At 38.5% G+C, this 26,933-nt stretch overlaps 1 pseudogene; it reads right to left on the reverse strand.

Annotated features, from left to right (window-relative positions):
* Nucleotides 1-211: 211 nt before the first annotated feature.
* The window catches only part of LOC142182243 (inorganic pyrophosphatase 1-like), a 65,692-nt pseudogene continuing 38,970 nt past the window's right edge, over nucleotides 212-26,933 (reverse strand).

The raw sequence follows: 26,933 nt of genomic DNA on the forward strand, positions 1-26,933 counted from the left end.
ATTAGTTGTATTTCTTTCAGACATTTACTTGTAGTGAAATCTTAGAAGTTCGTAAATTGTGATTCCAGGTCCATGTAGTAGAATATATATATAAGTTCATGAATTTTTGCTTTCATTTTAACTCGTTATAGCTTAATTACTGTTAATTATTGAAATGTATGAGAATTGGATTAATGAATCTCTAATGTTGACTTGCCTAGCAAGTGAAATGTTAGGCGCTATCACAATCTTGAAGGTAAGAATTCTGGGTAGTGACAGTCTGAAACTTGCAGTCAACTGATAACAATTGGTTCTCGTCAATTGTAATTGTTTTAATAATTTGAAGCAGAATATGTTCATACTCTTCTCCATCCTTCCACCCGTGGATTCCTGCTTTTACGAGTTTGCGATTTTCGTTTATTAATTTCTAAACTGGAAAATCTTTATTGGCATTACGAAATCTTCCTCTTTGATTTTCAAGATGGGGTAGAATTCTCCTGCTCCGTCACCAAAATAAATCATTCTTTTCTTCCCTTTCATAGCCAGAGAAGCTTGTATTCTTTCTATAATGAGGCCCTATTATGTTTGTTAACAAAGGAACTCATCCATTAGAATATATTAATTGTTTATAAATCTAAATATTATACATATAAAAGATTAAAAGAAAAATATAAAGAGGAATTTTGTTGGCCATAGTCTTGATATGAAAGTACTGTACTACATTATCAAAAGAGAGATTCTGTATTTCAGCATATTCGAATAACATTAGGAAAACTACTACTCTAGTACCATCTAACAAGCAAGTCGGAACCTAGCTTGGAGCCATAAAAAGAAAGTTATGAGATTAGTATCGGATGTTTACACCAAAATCATATTAACTTAACACTAGCATAATTACGTAATAACAGGATATGTAAAAGCATGTGTTTTGACATCGTTGAATTTGTGGAGACATCGAGTAAGATTAAGTTTTTTGTTGTTGTAACGATCAGGCCGGTCGTTTCATGAATTACCGTTTCGTTTTTTCTATTTCTGTTTCTTATTGTTTTGTTCAATTGTATTATATGTTTTTGGGTTGATTGGTTCGGGTTCTGAGGTCTTGGTAAGGTTTGAGACACTTAGTCTCTTTTGAGTAAGCTTAAGTTGGAAAAGTCAACAAAATATTGACTTATGTGTTAAAGGGCTCAAATATGAGTTTCGATGGTTCGGATAGCTTCGAGAGGCAATTTGGGACTTAGGAGCATGATCGGAATGTGTTTTGGAGGTCCGGAGTAGATTTAGGCTTGAATTGGCGAAATTGGAATTTTGGCGTTTTCCGGTTGATAAGTGAGATTTTGATATAGCGGTCGGAATGGAATTCTGGGAGTTGCAAAAGGTCTGTTGTGTCATTTGGGATGTGTATGCAAAATTCCAGGTCATTCGGACATGGTTTGATAGACGTTTTGATCGAAAGTGGAATTTGAAAGTTTTTGGAATTCTTAGGCTTGAATCCGATGTGATTTTGGTGTTTTGATGTTGTTTTGGGCGTTCTGAAGGTTGGAACAAGTTTGAATGAGGTTATGGGATATGTTGGCAGGTTTGGTTGAGGTCCCGAGGGCGTCGGGTAAGTTTCGGGTGGTTAAACAGACCATTTCAAGTTAAAAGGAAATTGCAGAAATCTGTTGTAGTGTTGCAGACAAATTGTGCTTCGCGTTCGTGAAGGGTTAGGATGGGAGCCTGGGGATTTGGCCTTCGCGTTCGCGAGGTAGGACCCGCGTTCGCGAAGGGTCGGAATAGGAAGTATCGTGTTCGTGATGGTTTGAGATGCTGAGGCATCGCGTTCGCGATGGGGTGGTCGCATAAGAGAATTTTGGTCAATGATATTTTTGTGCTTCGCGAATGCGAGGCTTTGACCGCGTTCGCGAAGAAGGACTTCTGATCGCTGAGCAGAATGTTTAAAAGGCCATTTTCGCGAGTTTTGGCCTAAGTTCACCATTTTTGACTCGGTTTTGGAGCTTTTTGAGAGAGATTGAAGAGAGAATCAAAGAGAAATTATTGGAGCTAAGAATTTTGGACTTAAAACTCGATCCTATTGTGCTTTTTACCTAATTAAACATGAAATTTGGGGAATTTGAAGCCTAAATTGAGGAGTTAGGACTTGGAAACTTGAGACTTTAATCTAGGGATTTGAGGGGCCATTTGTGGTCGGATTTTAGTGTTCTTGGTATGTATGAACTCATGAGAGGATAAGGATTCTGTTGATGTAATTTTTATCAAAATTCGAGACTTGGGCCCGAGGGTCGGGTTCGGCCAATTTCGAGATTTTTGGTATAATTTGATTATTTTCGCTTTGGCTTCGTTCCCTTAGCATATTCTAATGTTATGATTCTGATTTTGGGTAGATTCGGCTCGAGTTGAGGCCGAGGCGAGAGGCAAAAGCGTTACAGAGTAGTATTTCATCTGGTTTGAGGTAAGTAACCATTGTAAATTTGGAACTGAGGGTACAAAACCCCGGTATTGCGAATTGTTTTGATAAATGAGGTGACACATATGCTAGGTGACGAGTGTGCACTGGTAGGGATTGTGACTTGGTCCGTCTCATAGTAACTATTAAGCTGCGTACTTGATTTGAAATATTATGATATCTCATATTTTAGACATTTATATTGTATTATGGGTTGTATGCCATGTTTAGGGCCTTGTGCCGACCTGTTAAGACCCTTAGGGACATTTTTACAATTTCTTTCCTCACTCTATTTGTTTGAAAGCATATCCTCAGTTATATTTTACCCGTTTAATGTTTAAAACTGGTTTTATCACCCTACTCCTTAAATGTGAGAACCATTTGGACTGAGTTCCCTGAATTCTCTGTTATGCCTGAGTGGCTGTGAGGTTAATGACTGAGAGAGGTTGACAACCTAATGGTGAGGATTATAAATATTACGGATTAGGCTGCATACCACAGCAATATTATATGTATATATTATGGATCGGGCTGCACGCCGCAATGATGCTAATATGGATCGGGTTGCACACTGCAACGATATATATTGGATCGGGTTGTGCGCCGCAGCGATATAACGCTTGGGCTGTAGGAGACCCTCCGGAGTCTGTACACCCCTAGTGAGTGTAGTCGACTATAAACTATGGATCGGGTTGCACGCCGCAGCAGTTATTATGATTATTACTATTATGAGGTGTTATTGAGCCTGAGTGCCGAGTGTGAGTACTAAGTGACGAGAGCTGAGTCACGAGTGACTGAGAGGCTTGCCCGAGACGCTATATTTATGAGTGATACCTTGCCCGAGGGGCCCATTTATGATATTTTTGCTGATTTCACCCTTTTTTTTATAATGAGCCTCTGTTGAAAACTGCTAAGTAAATGATTTCAAAGTAATTCAAGTGAAACTGAAGCTTTATGAAGAAACTGGTTTTGAAACGGTAGAGTTGACTTGATATTATGTTGTTTACTCTTTTATATAATTTTTAACTGCTCGTCACTGCTTTCAGACCTTATTTACTTTAGTTACTTACTGAGTTGGCGTACTCACGTTACTCCCTGCACCTTGTGTGCAGATCCAGGTGCCCGAGTGGCAGAGTGAGGGTCCCCAGCATTGCCGGAGTTTACCGGAGATTGCAAGGTAGCTGCATGGCGTTCGCAGCCCTACTTTCCTCCTTTCTATCTTGTTTTCTTTCTGCATTTTAGACTGGTTATGTATTAGACAATCGGATTTGTGTATTTAGAGGCTCTAGACTCGTGACACCAGATAGTTGGGCTGTGTTGGTCTATTTTCTGTAATGTTTCCGCACATTTCAGTTGTTTTATACATTTCATATGAAAGATTTGAGATTTAATCAGTGCTAGAAAATAGTTTTATAAAAGAAATTTATTGTGGTTAATGGTTTGGGTTGGCTTGCCTAGTAATGTGATATGTGCCATCACGACCGAGCATTTGGGGTCGGGATAAGTTGGTATCAGAGCCTAGGTTACATAGGTCTCACAAGCTATGAGCAGGTTTAGTAGAGTCGCGGATCGGTATGGAGACGTCTATATTTATCCTCGGGAGGCTGCAGAACCTTTAGGAAAAACTTCATATTCTTGAAATTCTTGTCGTGCGAATCTGTTGATCTGAGTACTAAAATTCTATTACTCCATTCTCTCACAGACGGTGAGGACACGTGCTACTAGTCAGGATGGACGACCACCAGTACCACCAGTTGGAACCACTAGAGGCCGAGGACGCGGTCGAGGCCGTGGCAGGGGCAGGGGTGTATCCCGCACATCAACTAAGGCAGAACCTGCAGATCCACTAGCCGCCCCAATTCAGGATCAGGTCCTTGTTGCGGACGCTCCAGCAGCACCAGTTCAGGCACCAGCTGTGCCTATTGTGATTCCAGGCCTTCAGAAGGCTTTAGCTCAGATTCTATCAGTGTGTACTAGTTTGGCTCAGGCGGTGTCAGTTACTACGGCCGTAGCTACTTCTCAGGTCGGGGGAGGTACTCAAACTCCCGTTTCTCGCATGCCTGAGCAGGTTGTGTAAGGACTTCAAACATCGGGGGCACCTCCAGCTGAGCCGGTTGCATCAGCTTAGGAACATGTGGTACCAGTTATGCCTGATGACGAGCAACATCGATTGGAGAGGTTTGGTATACTTCAGCCTATGACTTTCAGCGGTACTGAGGCGAGGATGCCCAGGGTTCTTGGACAAGTGTTAGAGGATTCTACGTACAACGGGTATTCTAGAGACCAGTGGTGTAGCATTTACTACTTTTCAGTTTTCTGGAGCTGCCTTTACTTGGTGGGAGGATTATGAGAGGCGCAGGCCTGTTGGCGCAGTGCCCTTACCTGATAGCAGTTCTCTATTCTCTTTCTGGAGAAGTATGTGCCACAGTCTTGCCGAGAGGAGCTGCGCAGGCAGTTCGAGCAGTTGCATCAGGGAGATATGACTGTGACACAGTATGAGATGTGATTTTCTAAGTTATGAGGTTCCCACAGATCGAGAGAGGATCAGGACGTTCGTTGATGGCCTCACATATCAGCTTCGGATTCTCATGACTAGGGAGAGGGTGTCAAGTGCTACTTTTCAGGAGGTTGTTGACATCACCCGTGGGATTGAGTCGGTTCATCGCCAAGAGCGAGAGGAGATGAGGCCAATAAGCCTCGGGGATCTGGTAGCTTTAGTAGTACTCCTGCGAGAGGTCAGTTTCAGCACGGTAGAGGTCGTCCATTCAGGCAGGCTCAGTCATCTCGCCTAGGTTATCGTGGGGCATCATCTGGTCATGATTCTCACAGTTCTCATCAGGGACATTCATCACTCAATGCCCTTTCAGCCTAGAGTTCGTCCCGTGCTCCGTCAGTTCAGAGTTCTTCCATGCCAAGTCCTTGTACTGGTCATTCTGGTTCCAGGGGTTCCCTTCAGTCCCCGTCTCCAGCACTGGGGAGTTGTTATTAGTGTGGATAGTTTGGGCATATGAGGAGGCAGTATCCTCGTCTTCTTGAGGGTCCGTCTCAGCAGAGGGGTCAGCCCTCGACTTCAGCTCCAGTCACTTCACCACCCGCTCAAGCAGCTAGGGGTGGAGGTGATCGAGGCCAACCCTGTACTACTATGAAGTAGCAAGAGAGGTCGAAGCAGCTTTTACCCGAGAAGGTCGGGATCGATTTTCATAGGGAGCTAGATATTGGAGTTGAGTTTCTATCTAAAGAGGAGTTGTGTATTTGTTCCTAATTGCACTTCTAAGCATTGTTTATTTTAGTTTTACTTCTAATTTTATATTACTAAGACGCTAAATTAGGCTAAGTAAAGCTAAGATTAAACTATTGAGAGTTGATCAAATAGATAAAATGCACTAGGGTAGTGACTTTCTCCTAGGTGGGTAATTGACAGATTCTTGAGTCCAAGGCTAGATTGCCACATTTGGGGAGTATGATATAACCATTGCACGATTATACTCACTCTATACCTTTCGGTAGTTCGAGTGATTTTGCCCGAATTGACTTTCTCAAGACCAATTGGGTATGCAAACTTGTGCAAGCAAATGAGGTTCAAGTCGGGTATTACTATCTCTAGGTTTAACCCTTTAATTGGGGCCATCAATCTCTTGAATATGCCCTAATTCCTTGTTGGACCATTTTCATGGACTTAGGCTCTCTTTCTCAAGAAGAGCCAAAATCTACTAGGCATAAACTAGTGTTTACAACCACTAATTCAACATTAAAACCCTAAATTATTCCAAAAATCAAACACCCATAGACAATCAAGAATCAAAACACAAGACTCATCAATTACCCACACTAGGGTTGAGCCACAACCCTAGCTAATGGGTCTAGCTACTCATAATTATAGAAGAAAACAAAGAAATAGATGAAGAAAAGCCCATAATAATTAATTACTAGATAAAACTTCAAGATTCAATGTTGAAACTAATCTAAAATTACTCAAAATGGTAAAAGGGAGGAGTTCACGAGTGCAGCTCTATCCCAAAATCTATCTGATGACCTAAAAATGAAAAAAAAACTATTTATACTTAGCTGAAAATTTTGGATAAAAATACCCCATGCGGGGCTAGTGCGGACCGCACAAAATCGAATGTGGCCGCACTAAGACTCTTGGCTTAACTAATCTGCAATTTGAAGTTGGCCACCGCGGATCGCACAAAATGCACTGCGGCCGCGGTTGCTTCTACTATGGTCCGCATAGAATGGACCGCGGACCGCATTAGCCAGGTTCCTCCAAAGTGTCACCTCTCTAAACTTGAGCTTTGCGGACCGCATAAAATCAAGTGCGGCCGCAATGAAGTCAATGCGGTCCGCGCAAAATCACCGCAATGCATGGCTGCCATAAAAGCATACTCTTTGATCTTTATCTTTGCAGACTGCACAAAATGGTGTGCGGCCACACTGGCCCTGTTTGACTGAGCTTGGCCTAAGTCTTGGTACTTGTGCATGTTTCACTCCTTTTTTAGCTGGTTTTTGACACTTTGTCACCTTGCTGATCAAACCCTGCAATCAAGTACAACTTGTGAGCCTTTGGGACTATTTTGTACACATTTCTAATCAAAACTTAAGCAAGAAGGAGTGCAAAATGCATCATAATCCCTATTTATCAACTCCCCCAAACTTAAGCTTTTGCTTGTCCTCAAGCAAACAAAATACGACCCACCCTTTAAGAGTCAATCCAAGAAAATTCAGCTGACCTAAAGTGATCTCATCTAGCATCAATTGGGACTAACAATTGCCCTCAATTCAAATGAATCATTAACAACATTCACTCTTTTAAACACCATGGATTTAGTGCGACACAAGAGCATCAAGAGTTGACTCGTCACATCAAAAAGACTCTTTCTATTACTTTAGTCGTTGTGGAACCCAAACTCACACATCCTCAACTCTCTCTAAGCAAACCTCACATTTAGGATAGTGGCACTCAGAACGAGGTTAATGAAAATATACTCATCTCTCTCAAGGAAAAGTCACAAGTCCGGCTCTAAGTACCATATGCTTGCCCCTTATGTAAGTCACTACTAATGAAAGTTTCATTAAACTCAAGATCATGTAGGGCTTTTGTGGAGACATAGTGAAGGCTTTTGGTTCAGGGTAGGAAATGTTTGGTCTAAGTAGGTTCCATCTTCCCTTTAGCACTTCTTTTGCTTCATTTTGGCATGCATTCACTTGACTTTTTAAGTCATTTCACTTCATTCTAAGAGGTTAAAGAGACACACTGTCACTCTTTTATATGTTCATTTCAAATCTTTTCTCCTTTCTCAACTTTCCACACCTTTTATTCTTTGCTTTTATTGAATCCCTTTTATTCATTTCTACATTGAACATTTTTTTTGTCTTTTTGCTTTTCTTTCTTTTTCATTCCCTTTCCTTTTCTTCATTTTGTACATTTTTACCACTTTGTTGCAATCCTCATTTCTACCCCCAAACTTATACTTTTGCCCTGTGCTAAGGAAAGATCGGGTGCCAAGAGAGGGTATCTTTAGATCGGGTAAAGGTTTGTATCATGGTTCTTGAAGGAAAAAGGTCTAAGGCTCAAAAGGGTTGACTAGAGATTTTATCATTGGTAGGCTATGGAAGTGTTCAAGATATCATTTGGATCAAGGAGAGCCTATAATCATGTCTCAAGTCAAATTACACTTAGGATTTCACCTCGACAAACATTCGGGGCAAGTTCTAGATCAATGGCTCGGGACTTGGACTTGCAATGCAATTTCTCACCACACAAGCTATGGGGTCGCTAAAGACATAGAGTCGGGGGACCACAATAACCTTAGATAAGTTTTGAGCACACAATGGTCCCGAAAAATCACTTGATGATTATCGGCCAACACAAGAGTCTCAAGGTCACAACTTTCATCATCCTATACACAACGATTTGTTTTTGACTATAAGATCAAAGGCAAATGTGTTAGGCCCAAGTGAAGCTTTTGTTTGATACACCCTTACCAACTAACTACTAAAAGCAAAAAAAAAAACAGACTCAAACCCTTAAGAAGGTTGTCATGTCATCCATCATCGGGAAGAGCCACCTGGTTCACACAAATTCCACATTTGAAAAGAACCGTGCCATTAAGAAAACCAAAGGCTTATTGCAAAAACTCAAAACAAGAAGCTACGAATATAAAATAAGAAGCTAAGAGAAGAAAAAAATGCGGAAAGTAGAATGAATATGTACAAGAGGGGATTTAATCGAATATACAATAGGGGAGATGAATATATACAATGAAACGTAACTTTTATATGCAGACCCAAGGTAAAACGTATGAAAAATGTAATGAAATGCTGAAATTATATACATACCAAAGATAAAGAGGAAAGAAAGAAATCATAAAATCTGTCATATATATAAAGTCATCCAAATAGGGCCTACCCCCTCAAATGAAAGCTGACATTGTCCTCAATGCCAAATAACCAAAATAAGCACAAAAGTAGAGGAAAGAGGAAAAAGAAACTCCCTATGGGCCGTCCGTCTGCATGGAATCCTTCCAAATGGAGTTTCAAACGGACAAAAATTGCTCGTAGTTGCTCATTTTATCTTTGCCCAAAAACCCTTCGTGTTTTCGAGCAATTCGTGTTTTCGAGCAAAGAGGGATAGTTGTGAGAACGTAATTTTTGCCCTATATGAAATACTCCTATAAAATCAAAGATAATAGATTTTCTCCGATTATTTGCCATTTTATAGGAATTTTGTAGGATTTTATTAATTGTTTACATTTTTGTGCACCTTTAATTTTTGTTAAAAATCATAAAAATGTCAAAAATACCATGCATTGCATTTAGATTTTTGTTTTTTATTTAGGATTGATTAGTTAATTAATTTCTTTAATAAAAATAAAAATCACAAAAATGGTTCATTTTTACATTTTTACGTTTAATTTTTAGATTAATGATTTTTCCGTTTTAATTTAGGATCAAGTAATTGTTATAAATTTTATAAGTAGATAATTAGCTTAATTTTACAATTTAGATTAATTTAAGGAACTTAATTTAGGATTTTTAATTAAAGAAAAAGAAAAGAGAAAAACAAAGAAAAAGGAAATAAAAGGGGAATTGAACAAGAGGGGTTTTTTTATTTTAAAATTGGGCCAATTCAGTACAAAACCAATCCAAAAAAATCCGGTCCAAATAATTAGCCTACCCGAACCGGCCCAAGCCCCACTCTTTCGCTAAAACCCCTAAAATCTAGACCTAGAGGAGGAGATCGAATAGAGACCTAAGAGAAAAAACTCCTTCCTTAAAAAACGAAGCAGCTACGCATCTCTGGTTTTGGACATCAGAGAACGAGATCAGATCTCTACACCTTGATAGAAGCGGTTTTCAATTCTCCCATCTTCATCATCTTCCTTCATCTAATTAAAGAAGATACACACACATTCACAATAAAAAGAAAAACTTCAGCTGCACCCACCCTCCTCCACACCTAAGTAAGCCACACACAAACACGAAGAGGACGAAAGAGAGAACAAATGACTTCCTTCGATCTCACTATCCAGCTGAAAAATCACCTAAAAACAGTCCCTTCTCGCAAAAAAGAGTAGCTCCAAGGTTGAATTCGAGTCCGCCGGCTAACTTAAGTTCGAGTGAGCTTTGGATTTATACGTGTTTTCTGAATTTTTCTTCACGATTGGTTCAAGATGACTTCGCTGCTGCTTTCTTGCATTTTGCTGAGCTCCAAACTTTCACTTCTTGGCTTTTATCTGGTCATTGTGCGCTGTTTTTCCTCCTATTATAGGATGTTCTTGTAAAGATGATTTGGCTGCTGCACATAAGCATTGTGCTGAGGCTCGATTCAAAATTAAAGGAAATAAATCTTGTTGAGCTAACTGAATTTCCGCTACTATTGCTTCATTACACATTCAGAGCTTATTTTCTATTTTATTGTTCTTGCTGTCCAGGTATGACTCTTTGACTAAAACATTAAAAACTATTGTTGTTTGCTTGTTGGGTGCGTGGTCTCGACTCTTTATAATTCCTTTATTTGAGCTTGAACTTGTACTGAAATTCAGATCTATAGCGAAGGGATGACTTAATCATGGTGAGGCATTTATAACCATTATTAGTCTTTTTAGATATTTCTAGAAAAGGAGTAAATAAATTTTGATGTGTTGTATATGGTCTTGCAATATGTCAATTATAACATCAGTATTTCCACTAACATATTGAGCAATTCGAGGACTTATTAACACAGACACAATACTTCAAGAATGATTAATGGTTTTCATTTATACATATATAGAATACTCAAATTTACATGTAAATTCTGTCGGGCTATTGTTGAGAGTTACATTTCTCTATATTTTGCACTTTATTTTGTACTAGCTTTGGAGATTGTACTTGAATAAATTGTGGCCATATTAGTTATCTTACATACGCCGGTGCATTTCCTTTGATTTGAAATTTTGGCATCTTTGGACTTTGAAGGTTCTGAATACTGTGCTTAATTTTGTTTTTGGAATACCTTAAATATTTATGATTTGAAATGTAAAGATAATAGTGCTAGCATGAAAGGGTACATGTTTGAAAATTATTTTGTAATAGAGAAGTTTCCTTTAAAATTGCACCTTGTTAATAATGGGACATGAATATATTGTATATACATACGTATATATGGACAGTAGGGTGTATGACCTAGGCCATATTGAAGTTGAATAAAGAAACATCAAGTTTTGCAGCAAATGAATTGGTAAAGACGCAAGCAATCCTTTGAAAGCAATAAGCTCTTTTATTTCAATAAACACATGTGTATAAACTCTTGGCCTCGCAATAATTTCAAACTTAGAAAGAATAAACTATGAACATCGTAGCATGCTTTAGGCGCATTAATTAAATAAATCATTATGGCTATGGGTACGGTTCACGTGGCATGGCCGTGATATCTAATCCCCAATTCGGATGTGCATTTCATGTGATTCGATCATAATAACGTCGAATATTAATAAAAATAAACATGTCGCGAATCGGGGGTGCATTTCATGTAGCGAGGTTTGCGGTGTGTTCCAAAACAAACAAGTATACGGCAATCGTAACTTGTTCAAGAAATAAGTCCATAAATCCTAAAAGTGGTTAAATTAAATAAAAGCGGTTATAAAGTTAAAAATGCGCACTAGGTTTAAAACATGTAATTAATCAGATAATTAGGCCAATTTTAATAGTTTAAGCGACCATGCTCGAACCACGGAACCCGAAAATGCCTAACACCTTCTCCCGGGTTAACAGAATTCCTTACTTAGAATTTCTGGTTTCGCAGACTTTTAAATAAAGTCAATTCTGATCGATTTGGGATTTTTAAATAAACCGGCGACTTGGGACACCAAATAAATTATTCCAAGTGGCGACTCTGAAAAATAAATAAAATAATCCCATTTCGATTTATGTCACTTAAATTGGAAAAACTCCCATATATTGTCCTCAGGTGGTAAAAAGGTGGTGTGACATAGCTGGCGACTCTGCTGGGGATCATAACCCAGCACTTTTGGTTCAGGGTTCAAGAATTCGAGCTTAGAATAACTGTTATACTTGGCTTTACTTATTATCCGACTTTTACATGTTTGAGCCTAATGTGCTAAGTGCCGCTTTTTACCGCTTTGATATTGCTTAAATTGTATATGAATTGTTACGAAACCCTCTTCTCTCTGAGTCTTCTAAATCATCTAGGAAGTGTGCACTCGTATATCTTCTTTTCTGTTGGAGCCATATCCAAATTTTAGAACGAGGTTCGGACAAGTTGCAAAGCCGGCGAAGCTTTTGTATTCCCGGTACGCTGCCCTCCCTCGGTTCAAGCTGTCCGCTCGGGTAAGCCATGTATAGAACAATACACCCAGGGTTTTAAACCTAGTATAACAAAACCTCATACCAGATCCCTAATAGGAACGCTTGTTTGCATCACGTGCATTTGACTTTGGGGACTCAACACAGGGGTTGGGTTCGTCTAGGACAGGTGTACCGAAATCAACAAATTATCCTGATGCCTTTTACTTGCCACTTATACATTTATTTGCTTCAGAATGCATGTTGACCGGCTTCTAGAATAGGGAAAGAAAATAAAAAAAAAGTGAGATGTAAGTATTTAGAAAATTCTGAAACTCTGCCGAAATTCTGAAAAAAAAAAGTCATTTCAAAATGAGCCAAAATTTCAAGTGCTATGTTTCCCATGTTCCGTCAAAACTGACCGGACTACGCAGGTCTGATTCTCACCGGATGTGAGATACATAGGCAAACCTCATCGGTTCCGATCTAATTTTCAAAAATCCAAAAATATTTTCCTTTAGAAATCTTTCCTTAGAAAATTCAAAACAAAAAAGGGAAGTTTTTAAAACTCAAAAAAAAAAAAGTAGTTTCCTTCTTTCTGGAGTATTTCATACGGGTTTTCTTTGTTTTGAAGTATTTTTCCAAAAAATCAAAAAATAGGATCCAAAAAAGGAAAATATTCTTTTCCTTCTTTAAAAGTATTTCTTTCGTAAACGTAAAAAAAAATTGAAAATTGAAGTCCAAAAATATTTTGCTTTTTTTAGAAGTACTTTTGTAAATAAATAAAAAACTCAGAAATCCAAAATATTTTCTTAAAAGTCCTTCTTTCGAATATTAAGAGGCAATATGCAAGATCCAAAAATATTTGTTTTCTTCCTTAGAAAAAGATAAAACAAATGAAAATTCAAACAAAAATATTTTCTTCTTACTTTGAAATTTACAAAGTTCAAATAAAAAGAAAAGGAATTTTTAGAAGTCTTTCTTTAAAAAATAATCAAATTCAAAATCAAAAATTCAAAAAAAAAATATTCCCTTTCTTCTTTTAAAGTATTTTATTAGAGAATTCCAACAGAAAAAAAATCAAAAAATCAAATATGTTTTTCTTTTGCTTAAAGCTTTCATGGTCTGAGTTTTATAAAAGTAAATAAAAAAAAAGTTAGCTTATTTACTCCATTTTTGATCTTCCCAACTACACAAGATCTGATTCATACGGCGTCATGATACGTAGGCAATCCCCATCGGATTCAATTATAGCCATAAAATTAGTTGAGTGATAAAATAAACTGAAAAAAAAGAGAAAAAATAATTTGAGTGAAAAAGAAAAAAAAGGAAAAAAAAAGAGTGACAAAAAATAAAAGAGTGACAAAAACAAAAAAGAAAAGAGAGTGCCAAAAATAAAAAAGCGGCAAATATGAAAAAAAATAAATCAGGAGTGATTAAAAAGAAGCAAAAATAAAAGAAAAGAGATATTGAGTGAAAAAGAGAGTTGGTTAAGGCCGGGATGAAACATGCAACCGTTCAAACACATGGTAGAAACGTTTAACTGTTTAGGTGCATTGCATCCAAACGTGCGATTTCCTATTTGTTAAACGTCTCAAAACTAACAAGGTTGTTGGGTGTACAAATTAGCTAGGTTGTGGTGGTTGGTTTTGTTGGTAGTCTAGCCTCCCTCTTTCACAAGATCTAAAGGCACAGATGGCCTCTACAAGCAATCTACCAATCGTCAATCTTGAGGATAGCCCGGCATCGGCTATTCTGTAGCTAGAATCAGCAGCTGCTGAAGAGAACAGGGTGTTACGTCTCCGCATATTGGAAATGTGGGACGCCTGGTCTAACGGTAGGGAACCGCCAAGTGCATTCCCGGGGTTCCCTGAGTTGATCCCCAGGTCAGGTGAGGTTACCAACGCCCCTGTGCCCAACACGTTTTTCCCATGCGGCCACCATCCAATGTTGCCCAGCACGCCTTCTGTGGTTCGCCCCCAAGCGCCAGTTTCCAGGGGTCCACTGCTTCAATTAGAAATAACATATGTGACCCTATACGTTTTCACTCAACCTCCGTAATATGATCTCTCGGGGGAGCAAGAAAAGGTTGTTAAAAATCTCGAGCAAGAGGAAATGGCTCGAAAGATGAAGAGCCTGGAACAAAGCCTGAAAAACATGCAAGGTCTGAATGGCCAAAAGAGTGTCTCATACTCTGACCTCTGTATGTTTTCCCATGTCCGCTTGTCAGCTTGCTTCAAGATGCCAAAATTTGAAAAGTACGACGGGCATGGAGACCCGGTCACTCACCTAAAATGATACGGTAACCAGTTGAGAGGCACTGGTGGAAAAGAGGAGCTGCTAATGGCCTATTTTGGGCAAAGCCTCACCGTAATCGCTTCTGGATGGTATACGGATTAAGAAATTACTCATTGGCATGTGTGGGACGATATAGCCCGAGAGTCCGCCAACTCCAGTATAATGTGGACATCGCTCCCGACAGAAATTCTTTGTCCAATTTGAAAAGGAAAAGCACGGAAAGCTTCCGCGAATATGCTGTCAAATGGCGTGAGCAAGATGCTAGGGTAAAACCTCCAATAGATGAAATTGAAATGGTCACGGTCTTTTTACAGGCCCAAGTGGCGGACTACTTCCAGAACATGATGTCTGCTATGGGAAAGCCATTTGTTAAGGCTACAAAATTGGGGAAATGGTTGAAAACGGTTTAGAAACAGGGTGAATCTTGAGTCATGTTGCCTTTAAGGCCACATCACAGGCTGCTCAGAATGGTTCGGAGGGTTTGATGAACAGAAATGGGTTTGAAGAGGGAGCCATAATGGTGTCAAGACACTATTGTCCCCTTCAAGATGCTGCTTATGTCGTGGCACCACCACCTTATGCGGCGATGAACGCGCAACCTTACCCCCGGCTACAACATTATCTACAACTGAGCTCCACCTCCCAAAAATGCATATCCTTACCAAGCTCCATATAATCTTCAACCAAATGATCCCTAGTACAATCCTCGCCCAAGAGAGCCTTTCAGAAAGAATCAGTTCACCCATATTGGTGAATCGTATTCAAGCTTGTTCCAAAAACTAATCAGGCTAGATCTATTGCGGCCAGTGGCCCCGAACCAGCCAAACCCCGAGTCCTCCTAGCATCGAGCTGATGCTAGACGTGAATACCACTCTGGAGCAGTGGGACACAGTACGGAGGACTGTTGGACCCTCAAAAGGGCGGTCGAAGATTTGAATGAAGCTGAAAGAATTGTTTTTCAAGATAAAGAAGCTCTTGATGTGATGAACAATCAGTTACCTGCCCGCAACAACGGGCCAATAGTCAGAATGATTTGTGAAGCTGAGAAATTTGATCTGGTACTGAAGGTTATTGCAACCATTGCCGAAATAGAAGAAAAGCTGAAAGACGGTCGCCAAGCCTGAAAGTTCCTCATCAGATGGGAGTCTCGATAGCCAATCTTTCTATCCTTTCTGCATCCGGATTATCTTAGAGTGTGATCCGGATGTTTTGCTTTATTGTCTTACTTTCCGATGTTAACCCTTATATCTTTTGAATCAAAAAAAAAATCAAAAATCAAATGAAATAAATATTTCGTTGTCCAGGAATGTCTATCTTCTTAATCTTGTCATTTTTTTCTTATTCTCTTTTTAGTTATGTTAAATGCAGATTTCAATAACATGACATGCTTGCGGACTTCATGCCCAGATCATGAAAGCTTTCATACCCCGAAATAACGAATCAAGAATTAGATCGCAATGCAGATAAGTTTAAGGAAATAAAACAAAGAATGGGAACATCTGAAGGAAAATTAGTTCCAGATTGGAAAGGTCCATAAATTGCAACAAGAGTACTGCCAAAAGAGTGCGTTGTACTTGGGGGACATCGAAGGAAATACCCCTAAAACAACTGTCAATACAAATGTAGTCAAAAGGTACTATGTTGGATCCTCTAAATAGCATTAATGTTCTCCAATTGAGATGAAGAAGGCTTTCTTTTTCACTATCCAAATATTTAACCCTTTGCAAACCCTTTGAGCCGGTCACTCTTCGTTGATTACCCTCTTTGGAACCTGAAGTGTTATTGAAAATTGAAATGAAAAATGAAAAAAAAAAAGAGCAAAAAATACAAAAAAAAGGGGGAAGAAAAGACAAAGAAAATGAAATGAAAAAAATGAAAAAAAAGGAGAGGAAAACGGAAAGGAAAAAGAAAGAGAAAAAAAACAAAAAAAGAATAACGAAAGAAAAAAAAAAGTTCCCTGAACTACGTTCGACTTGATTCCGAAAGGATACGTAGGCAGCCTCTCTCTGGGGTTCAGTCACACCAAAATAAAAATCCAAACTCCCCAAAAGTGAAACTGGGGCAGATGTTATAATGTTTCGGCGATGATCCCGCGTGAATGGTTCCAAAGTTGTAATTTAGTCCAAATCATTTTTACCCAAATCCTTTTAAGTCCTTCCGATCAATCGGTGAGAATATCCAAGGATCGGAGAATACAACTACTTGGATCTGATGCAATCAAAATGAGAGAGTCTTATTGGTGAAAATCCACACGGGCATCGTAAGGCGATGGTAAGCAGAGAAATGGAAAATGAGAGAGTCTTGTTAGTAAAAACTCACAAAGAGAACAAGGCGATGGTAAGAAGAGAAATGAGAGAGGTCAGCTTGTGAAAACCCGCAAAGGGCATCCCTAATCGAAAAGAGGATCCTCACAGCCATCGACGTTGACAGAGTCCTGGCAAGGTTTCTTGATTTTGAGGCAAAAGTTGTGATGAATTTCTGAGAGTCAGACGGTTTACACAGATAAGGCATCCAGTCCAAAAGGCATGTCATGTTCATTGAAGTCTGCATGTACTCCAGACAAGTCCTTCCTTCCTTTTCCCGAAAAGGACACTTCTTGTTTCAAACTCATTCTCCATTCCATTGTTTATTTTGTTTGAATCCCTTTCGGTCCGACTCTGTTCCAAAAACTAAGACAAAGAAATGATGGTAAGACTGATTTATAGGGTTCTCATTTGATACAAGCTAATATGCAAAAAGGCATCCAGCCTCGTCGGGGTGTCAAGTCAACCTCGACCAGTCATGGCGGCTGATGTTTTGAAATTGAAAAACTTCTGAAAAGAAAGGAAATCAAAGTCAAATATCCACAAAGGCAAAATGAAGTTAAAAAAGGTTAACTCCCACGTGACTAACCGTTTCAGCAAAGATTTGAAAAAGCCAAGGTACCCCAAATGTTCCGAAATTGAAGTTGGAAGAAAGAAGCCAGAAATGAAAAGTCAGTAAAGGCGAAATAAAGTTGGAAAAGGTTAAGTCCCACGCGACTAGCCGTTGCGACGAAGTTTGAGGAGCCAAAAGTTCTCCAATGCTCCGAAGTTTTTTTTAAAAAGAAAAAAAAAAGAAGAAAAAAAAAGAGAAAAAAAGAGGAAGTCAAAAGGGAAAGGCCTATGAAGGAAAAATAAAGTCGAAAAGGTTGAGTTCCACTGACCAACCATCGTTGCAAAATCTGGAAAAACCAGAAGTTCTCAGGGCCTGAAATGAAATTAGTCCCTAGGAAACGAGCAGTTGCAATTGAGATCTTCATCAAAGAAGCCGGGCCGAGATCAAGTGACTGAAACAATCAAGGCCACAAAACCAACTACCATTTCAAACTAACAATTGTTCTTTGTTTGAAAACATGAAACATGTGCAATCCAAAGCAACCTTGCAAGAAGCAGGTGCAACCAAAGACAAACTGCGCAAGAGTTAGAAACAGCTTTGCAACAATAATCAATCCAAAAGGGAAGTCTCCTCCAAATTCTTTCCTGCATTTTTACTCATTTTCTTAAAACAAAACAAAAAACAAAAAATAAGAAGAAGAAAAATTCAAAATCATGTTAGCCTAGGGTTTCCACTCCCTAGTTGATTTTATTTTAGGCATAGGGTCTCCACTCCCTAGTTTGCTTTTTTAATATAGGGTCTCCACTCCTTAGTTGATTTTATTTTAGGCATAGGGTCTTCACTCCCTAGTTGATTTTATTTTAGACATAGGGTCTCCACTCCCTAGTCGCTTTTCCAACATAGGGTCTCCACTCCCTAGTTGAAGTTATTTTAGACATAGGGTCTCCACTCCCTAGTCGCTTTTCCAACACAGGGTCTCCACTCCCTAGTTGATTTTATTTTTGACATAGGGTCTCCACTCCCTAGTCGCTTTTCCAACATAGGGTCTCCACTCCCTAGTTGAAGTTATTTTAGACATAAGGTCTCCACTCCCTAGTCTCTTTTCCAACATAGGGTCTCTCACTCCCTAGTTGATGTTATCTTTAGACAAAGGGTCTCCACTCCCTAGTCGCTTTTCCAACATAGGGTCTCCACTCCCTAGTTGATTTTATTTTAGACATAGGGTCTCCACTCCCTAGTTGATTTTATTTTAGACATAAGGTCTCCACTCCCTAGTAGATTTTATTTAGACATAGGATCTCCACTCCTTAGTTAATTTTATTTTAGACATAGGGTCTCCACTCCCTAGTCATTTTTCCAACATAGGGTCTCCACTCCCTAATTGAAGTTATTTTAGATATAGGGTCTCCACTCCTTAGTCGCTTTTCCAACATAGGGTCTCCACTCCCTAGTTGATTTTATTTTAGATATAGGTTCTCCACTCCCTAGTCACTTTTCCAACATAGGGTCTCCACTCCCTAGTTGATTTTATTTTAGACATAGGGTCTCCACTCCCTAGTCACTTTTCCAACATAGGGTCTCCACTCCCTAGTTGATTTTAGTTTAGATATAGGATCTCCACTCCCTAGTCTCTTTTCCAACATAAGGTCTCCACTCCATAGTTGATTTCATTAGATATAGGGTCTCCACTCCCTGATCTTTTTCTCAGGGATACACAATCCCGATTTTAATTGCTTTTAATAAAGAAATAGTTTAGATTTTGTTACAATAACTTACAAAATTTTCCTAGTGAAAACTAGGGCAGAAAATTTCGTTCATTTGTTTGCTTTGGTGCATGAACATGTTTTTTCCTATGAAGCACAAGATTGAGATGACTAAAAGAAGGAGTCTTAACCCAAATAAAAGAAAATGAGAAACAAGAAAAGAAGTTGAACTCCAAGTGTAGAAGAGGAGCAAAGATGCGGACTACTCAAGATATAATTGAAGTCACAAGTTTTGCATGTCCCGCCTTGATCCGAAAAGCTGAAGAATGAAGCAGCGGTTGCAATTAATGAGCATCAAGGTTCAGATCAGAGTCTGCAAGAAGAACCAGCCAAGACTCAAGATCAAGTTTTAGAAGGTTTATATATAGGAATCTTGTAACTCGTAGTTGATAGGCTTAGCTAGTTTAGCTTTTTATTTTTCAATTTGGTGTAATAAGGAGCTTAGCAAGCGGCAACAGCAGTGAAATCACAGTTTTTCGGTAGTCCCAGCTACCAAAACTTCTAGAACTACACCGACCTGATTCCTTTATAGCCAAGGATATGTAGGCAACCTCCGAAGCAAAGTTCGGTCAAACATTTTCAAAAAATGCTTCCAAATGGAGTTTCAAACGGGCAAAAATTGCTCGTAGTTGCTCATTTTATCTTTGCCCGAAAACCCTTCATGTTTTCGAGCAAAGAGGGGCAACTGTGAGCATGTGATTTTTGCACTATATGAAATACTCCTATAAAATCAAAGAAAATAGATTTTCTCCGATTATTTGCCATTTTATAGGATTTTTGTAGGATTTTATTAATTGTTTGCATTTTTGTGCACGTTTAATTTTTGTTAAAAATGTCAAAAATACCATGCATTGCATTTAGATTTTCATTTTTATATTTTAGGATTAATTAATTAATTAATTGCTTTAATAAAAATAAACATTACAAAAAATGGTTCATTTTTACATTTTTACCGTTTAATTTTTAGATTAATGAATTTTCCCTTTTAATTTAGGATCAAGTAATTGTTATAAATTTAATAATTAGATAATTAGCTTAATTTTACAATTTAGATTAATTTAAGGAACTTAATTTAGGATTTTTAATTAAAGAAAAAGAAAAGATAAAAACAAAGAAAAAGGAAATAAAAGGGGAATTGAACAAGGAGGTTTTTTTATTTTGAAATTGGGCCACTTTAATATAAAACCAATCCAAAATGTTCCGGCCCAAATAATTAGCCTACCCGTACCGGCCCAAGCCCCCTCTCTCGTTAAAACCCCTAAAATTTAGACCTAGAGGAGGAGATCGGATAGAGACCTAAGAGAAAAAACCCCTTCCTTCAAAAACAGAGCAGCGACGCATCTCTGGTTTTGGACATCATAGAACGAGATCAGATCCCTACACCTTGATTGCAGCGGTTTTCCCTTCTCCCATCTTTATCATCTTCCTTCATCAAATTAAAGAAGACATGCACACATTCACAACAAAAGGAAAAGCTTCAGCTGCACCCACCCTCCTCCACACCTAAGTAAGCCACACACAAACACGAAGAGGACGGAAGAGAGAACGAATGACTTCATTCGATCTCACTACGCAGCTGGAAAATCACCTAAAAACAGTCCATTCTCGCGAAAAAGAGCAGCTCCAAGGTTGAATTCCAGTCCGTCGGCTAACTTAAGTTCGAGTGAGCTTCGAATTTATACGTGTTTTCTGGATTTTCCTTCACGATTGGTTCAAGATGAATTCGTTGTTGCTTCTTTGCATTTTGCTGAGCTCCAAACTTCCACTTCTTGGCTTTTATCTGGCCATTGTGCGATGTTTTTCCTCCTGTTATAGGATGTTCTTGTAAAGATGATTTGGTTGCTGCACATAAACATTGTGCTGAGTGTCACACCTCTTTATCCTACCCACCCGTAAGGAATATAAGGGAGTTTTTCCAATTAAAGAACAATCAAAATGAGATTGTTTATTAAGAGATTCAAAGTCGCCACTTGGGATAATTTATGGCGTCCCAAGTCACCGGTTTAAATCCCGAATCGAGGAAAGATTGACTTTGTTTAACACTCTGTGAACCAGAAATCCGGGTAAGGAATTCTGTTAACCCGGGAGAAGGTGTTAGGCATTCCCGAGTTCCGTGGTTCTAGCACGGTCGCTCAACTGTTATATTCGGCTTAATTATCTGGTTTTAAAATATTTTTGAACCTATGTGCAAATTTTAACTTTTAAAATCTTTTATTCATTTTAAAGAAGATTTAACGTCGTTTAAAACATGTCTTTGGATCGCGCCACATGAAATGTACCCGCAATCTGAAATACATTTTATTTAACGTTGCGAGATTTAGAGTTGGGTCACATGAAATGCACACCCGAGTTTGGAAGGTAATATTATTGAATATACGCGCCTAGAGCAACTACGCATTTTTAACTTTGCAAGGGCCATGAAAATTTGCTAAATGGCACGCCTCGAATTCTAAGTATTTTAAAAGAAATAATTAAGCGAGGGCCACGCATTTGAGATTTATGTTTGGCATGGAGCACCTCAATTTATTCTAATTAGAGAGTTGCTAAACTAATACATGAGGGCCATAAGCTGTTATTGGTTTTGAATGGCACACTTTATTTTACAAGGAGTTAACTAAATTAAACCACATGGAACAATGCTTAGAACTCGTATGTTTACAATTTGTGACAGCAGATTGAATTCATAAAACCAAACCCAAGTGGGTTATGTACTCATAACCTACCTAAATGTCAATAAGCAAGAAAATCAAAATAGGCTTAAACGTAAAGCCCCGAAACTGCAATGTACCTAGTAGAGGAAGTTCGACAAAACTGGGCCAATGCTGTAGCCCAGTCCGAAACTGTGAGCATTAGTTGCTACAAGAGATCTATGTTGAAAACTGCAAACTTAACAACCCAACTATTACCAATTTACAGCCCATTTCATCATTTTAAACCAAAATAAGTTTTCGATATGTTTCCTCCAACTGCTGGATTCTGATTTCATGCTAACAGACCAAAATTCAGATTCACATTCCATTCACGATTTTATTAAACTTCCAAGATTGCTTATGCGTTAAAAAATAGCAGGCTTACGTGAGAAAACCAAAACATTGGACTATACTTCAAATCATTTGCAAGCAAATCTAAAGGAATGATTAAGAGGGAGATAACATTAAACCAAATTGCTGAGCCTATAACACAAGCAAACCAAACTAGTAGCGTCCCATTATACATGTTAAGCTAGAATGAAATTTTGAATAAGTCATAGTCAAAGAAGACCTCAGCTCCAGCCTTAGAACAACAGATGATACCCAACGACTACACCTAAGAAGCTAAACTATAATGGACACTAAACTAAAGCATTGTAACGTCACATAGCTAAGAAATAACAAGAAATTAGCACTTTGACAATTTCTTCAACTTGAATTAAATAACTCGAACCACAACTTAGCTAAAACTTCATTTCCATTCATGGTGTGAAAAAAGTACCTGGATACAGCAATCAAAACAGAAGGAAAGGAAATGGTTAAGGCTCAGAACTGTAGTCTACAGAAACAATGCAACAATGAAACCTAATTATAAACCAAGGTGATGCACAATATCCTAAAACCAGCTTCAATTGAACAGAGACCCAGCAAAGCTCAAAACCAAACTTTTACAAACCCAGAATCAATCCATTTTTAAACCCCCAAGTGAATCAGAAGTTGCATCAGAAATTGAAAATCTTAAGAATCACCAAAAAAAATCAATGGAACAATGATTTCATCTAGTTTTAGCCGTCTGTTTTTTCAGAATTCTCTATCTCTAATCTCTCAAAAATCAAACAATTTCAGCCCCCAAATAAATCAATATGCATTTCAGAAGTTGAAAATATAAGAAATCACAAAGAAGCACTCAATGAAATAGTGAAATTTTTGTGGAATTCTTAACTGTTTCAGAAATTTCTATTCTCCCCTCCCCTCTCCATAATTTTCAGCCTTTAAATAGGCATTCAATTAGTGACATTCCCATTATCAAATCACATTTTCCATTCTTAATTATCCACTTAACTTAACGCTTTTTATTTTAATCAGTAGTGCATTTTCAAACCCTACCATTTATTAGAAGCTTCCTAAATTAGGTGAGATTCACTTCGAACTACCCCTACATTACCCCTTAAACTTCTGTCAATTACTTTCAAGAAACCAGACGGATATGGGTCAATCTTGACCCAAAACCTATCAGGCCTTTGATGTGGGATCAAGAATTCCCTGAAGGCCCAAACAATCAAACTGATCTAGGCCAAATTCAGTGCTTTTACAAAAAAGTAGAAGAAAACAATCATTTGAAGGGTTCGAAAATTAAAACTATCTATAAGACTGATTAACAACATACAAATATGAACTAAAATCAAACGGACAATTAACAATTTCAAATAAAACCTAATTCACATCTTAGCTAAGTTGTTCAAAGACAAAGAAGAGAAAAAGAAGAGGCAGAGGTGGAATAGGCATTAAAATAAAAAGAAATGATACCGGAAAACTCACCGACTAAGCTGAAAATCAACTTGGTACCCTGACTTTCCGATTTCATCGCCAAATAATGTTAGTCACCTGTTCTTTGTCAAAACAAGTGAGTAACATTATTTTGTGACAAAACCAGCTCTAAAACTGGAACCATCATCATCAACCTCGAGTTTTAGGTTTGGCTCTTGGAACCCGGATTTGGGATTTAAGATTCGAGGGGTTTAGAACTGATTTGAGGGAAAATACTTGGAGATTAGGGAGGAGGGAGGCATGGGGATTCCCTGGTGTTAATTTGGGATTGATTGGAAGTGGCGCCGCCACCGGAGAATATTAGGGCGTCGCTAGGGTTCATCCCTTCGAATCGATATTCGAAGAGCTCCAGGGATGTTTGAAAGAAATGAAGTAGGGGTTTGGAAAGGGGAGGGTAAGAGGAGTCTATGGTGTATTTTTGGGGGTGATTGGCCACCGTCCATCGCCGTGGACGATTTCCAGTGGGCTGAAAGCGGCGGAGTGAGGTGGTGATTTGTTGGTCTCTGAAGAGAGACGAGAGAGAGGATGGGGGGTCTGAGGATAGGGTCTAATGGGTTAGGGTATGCTAAATGGGTAACTAAATTAGGGCCATTGGATGATGAGAATCCAATGGCCATGATTGATCTTTTAACGAAACGGGGTCGTTTGGTGTAGCAACTAGGGCGGACCGGGCATTGGGTGGACGGGTCGGGTTGGGTATTGGCGGACCGGGCATTGGGTGGACGGACCGGGTTGGGAAAAAGTCTTGGCCGGTTTTTGGGGTGGGTTATAGGTGTATTTGTTCTATTTTGTTTTGGGCTGGGGATTTTTGGCCCAATTCTATTTTACCCTCTTCTATTTAATTCTTTTCCTCTTCTATTTATTTCCCAAACTATTTTTTCAAAATAAAAAATAAAATCCTAAATTAAATTATAAACCCAAATTAGCTTTAAACATATTAATTAACGCTAAATAATAATTATCATAAATAATTAAATACTAAATTAAAATAAAAATAAAAAAATACAATAAAAATATGTTATTTTTTGTGAAATTTTTCATTTTTGTAAAACACCTAATTATTAATTAATTCCAAAATGTCAAACTAAATCCTAAATGCAATTACAATATATATTTTTTGTATTTTTCATTACTAAATAAAACAAACAGGCATAGACAATATTCACACAATAACAGAAAATGCCACTAAAATCTACAAAAATCACAAATAATGAAAAAATTATTTTGTTTTGAATTTTCTGGGAGTAATTCGTATATGGCAAAAATCACGTGCTCACAACTGCCCCTCTTTGCTCGGAAACATGAAGAGTTTTTGTGCAAAGATAAAGTGAGCGGATACGAGCGATTTTTGCCTGTTTGAATACTCCGTGGGAAGCATTTTTGAAAGATTTGACCGACCCTCTGCTTCAAAGGTTTCCTACATATCCTTGGCTATAAAGGAATCAGGTCAATGTAGTTCGGGAAGTTTTGGTAGCTGGGACTACCATGAAGCTGTGGTTTCACTATTTTTGTTGCTGCTGTTACTGCCTATTGATCTCCTTATTACACCATGACAAAATAAAGAAGCTAGACTAAGCTTATAATCTATGCTTTACAAAGATTTATTTTCAAACTTGGTCTTTGTGACTATTGTTGCCTTTGTTGACTTGTATTTCCCTGTAGAAGTTCCTTTGTTGCTGACTTGAAGTGTATTTGTGAGATGCTTTCCCTTTCCTCCAGGCGGGCACCTTGTTGCTGATCCTTTAAACGTCTTCCTTTGACCATTGTTGCCTATCAACTGTTCTCCAGGCGGGCTCTTGATTACTTGAACTTGAATTGCTTCTTCCCTTCGTTCTCCAGGCGGGTTCTTGATTACTTGAAATTTGAATTGTATTCCTTTGCTCTCCAGGCGGGCGCCTGATTGTCGAAACTTGAGGTGTATTCCCTTGCTCTCCAGGTGGGCGCCTGATTGCTGAAGCTTGAATTGCATTCCCTTGTTCTTCAGGTGGGCTCCTAACTACCGGGTCTTTAACTGTTTTTCCTTGTTCTCCAGATGGACGCCTAATTGCTGATACTTTAACTGTTTTTCCTTGTTCTCCAGGTGGACGCCTGATTGCTGATATTTCAACCGTTATTCCTTGTTCTTCAGGTGGACGCCTGATTGCTGATATTTCAACTGTCTTTCCTTGTTTTCCAGGTGGATGCCTGATTGCTGAATCTTTAATTGTTTTTCCTTGTTCTCCGGTGGGTGCCTGATATCTGAAATTTGAATCATCTTCTTCTTGCAACTGCCTTTCTTTGACTTGTTCTCCCTCGTTCATCCAGGTGGGCGCCTGATTACAAATACTTGTGCCAATCTTCCTTGAAACTTGATTGGTTTTTCCTTGTTCTCCTGGGCCCCTGATTACTTGGTCTTGCTCTGCTTTTTATTTTTAATATCCGTGTTGTTCTTCCCTGTTCTTCAGACGGGCATCTGACTTCAGAAACATAGACAACAGAAGAACATTTCTGCCCCAGTTTGGTAATCGGGCGGATCTGTGAGTGTTAATTGAATCCTTTTACCAAATATCTCTAACAATCTGCAAGCTATATCCCATTATCTAGGAGGGTCCTGAAAATCTCTAGTAAGTTTCCAAAGCTACATTATATTTTTTAGAGGTATGACTTCCGTCGAATCTTGTTATCTAAGACAGTCTTAAAGCTACATCCCATTATCCAGGAGGGTCCTGAAATTTCGAATTAAAGCTTATCTTACGAATGACAATTTCAACGCAAAACTGTACTTTCTTATAATAACACTTACTTATCTGATGGAATGCTTAAAGTTACGTCCCATTATTCAGGTGGGTCCTGAAAACTCTTGTGCGAACTTTGAAGCCAACTTATATTCCTTTTGGTTCACATTTGTCCTTTATTTACTAATTATGATTGTTTTGGAGTTTAACCTAGGTCCTATTTTTCAGGAGGGTCCTGAAATTTCGAATTTAGTCTTGTCTTAAGAATAAAAACTTCATACCAATTTATATTTTCACAAAGTAGAGCTTATGCTAGATCTTGTACTTATGAATGTTTGAATTAAAGCTGCGTCCCATTATCCAGGAGGGTCCTGAGAATTTCCAATTAAATCGGGGGAAAAGGTGGAAAAAGATGATGTTTCTTCTTAGGGAAAAAGGTTGAGGAAGCAGAAAATCATAACCACCAGTCTGGGAAAGAAGAGAAGTCAAAATCTTTGTTCTCATAGGGTAAAAAGGTGGAAAAAGATGGTGTTTCTTTTTTCTTGAGGAAGTAAAGCGGAAATGGGTTCTTTTTGGT

The sequence above is a fragment of the Nicotiana tabacum genome, chromosome 6 (assembly GCF_000715075.1).
Source record: "Nicotiana tabacum cultivar K326 chromosome 6, ASM71507v2, whole genome shotgun sequence".
Lineage (NCBI taxonomy): Eukaryota > Viridiplantae > Streptophyta > Magnoliopsida > Solanales > Solanaceae > Nicotiana > Nicotiana tabacum.